The following is a 1,622-nucleotide window of genomic DNA, read 5'->3' on the forward strand; positions in this document are numbered from 1 at the left end:
GACGGCGGCGCGCGCGCCCAGAGCATACCCACCCTCCCCGCCCCGCGCGGCTGCGGCGCGTGCGCCCGCGCGACACGACCTCCGCGGCCCGGGGGGCGCGCGCCCCGCCCCGCCCCGCCCCACGGCGCCTAGACGCGCGGCCCCCGCGCCTCAGCCGGCGACCGCACGCGGGAATGAAGCGCCGAGGGAGGGCGGGAGGGCGGCGGCTCCACATGGGCTCTGCGGCCCGCCCCGACGAGCTTGTAGGTCCGGGTGCCAGTGGGCGTCCCCCACCAGCTCCGGGCTCTGCGGCGCTGGGACTGCGGCAGTCCGGACGCCTGCGGCAAGGTCAGTGCCCGCCCGGAGGAGGCGGTCCGGGGGAGGCCTCCGCGGGGAATGCCGCCGCTCCCAGTCCCGCCCGCACCGTCGCGAAGCGGAACCATCCTGCCGCCCGCCCCTGCCTAGAGAGGTGAGAATGATTCATCCAGGGCCTCGGCCGGGCTCTGTCTCTCCTATCGAGGCCAGCTGCCCACTCAGGCCTCCGGGCCCGCGACCCTGGCATCAGGACACTCACCTTCATAGTACCCCACGGCGGAGGGTCTAAATGAGCCTTCACAAAGTGCTTGGCTGGCCCAACTCTTTCTGTGCGCTGTTTTCTGGGATTATTGGCCTTTCATCTCCAGCAGAAAAGTAATGTACTTTAACCCAGTTTTTGCTGCAGTAACCTCATCACTCAGACTAAATAGCCAGCTTGTCAGGAGGCCAGCAGTTCTGAGAGATATAACCTGTATTACACCAAACTACATGCTCTGAGAGGGCAAGAAAAAGATAAAGTCATAAAGCACCTAGCAACTTATTATAAAGCAATAACTGAAGGTATGCAAATGATATGCCAAGAACTCTTTTTATTTAAATTAATTGTGTTTACATTTTAACCTACATTCATTTTCTTGTGCATTCGATCTCTGTGTCTCAAGTACAATTCACGTCGTAATTTTTTGAACGTCTAGTATTTGTTTCACTCTGCTAAGTGCTGTAGGAGATAAAAAGAAAAAAACAAACTCATTTTGTTCTTAACATCATGAAACTTACCAATAGGGAATGTAAGGTAAATGTAGTGCTACGTATTGCAATCACTTTTAAACAAAGTGCCAGGTATACTATTCTAAACACTTTAAATATTCAATATATTAAATCATTAATTTTTCACACCATCCCTTAGAGGGACTGTACTGTTAAGTTTCTACCTTTTACTGGTGATGAAAATGAGGCACAAAGATATTAGACAACTTGCCTAAGATCCCATAGCTAATATGTGGTGGAGGTAAAATTGAAATCCAGGTAGTCTGACAGCAGACCCCAAGTTCCTAACCATGTTACTGTACTGCTACTGAGAAAGAACTGGCTGCTTGCTAATCATTAATATACGGAATGCTAAAATTAGCACTTATTTCTCAGGAACCACTATCTTTTTTTTTTTTTTTTTGGCTTGGGAAAGTAACACAGAAGAGAAGACAGCTTTCTGTATAGTCGGGGGGCCCCAAACCTACTTTAGAATTACATTGTACCAACAATTTCACAGATAGCGTTCTCTGAACTGTTTAAAATGTTTTATTTCTAGGCTGTTCGACAGGCTTATATGG

Source organism: Phocoena sinus, chromosome 6 (genome assembly GCF_008692025.1).
Source record: "Phocoena sinus isolate mPhoSin1 chromosome 6, mPhoSin1.pri, whole genome shotgun sequence".
NCBI classification, from domain to species: Eukaryota; Metazoa; Chordata; class Mammalia; order Artiodactyla; family Phocoenidae; genus Phocoena; species Phocoena sinus.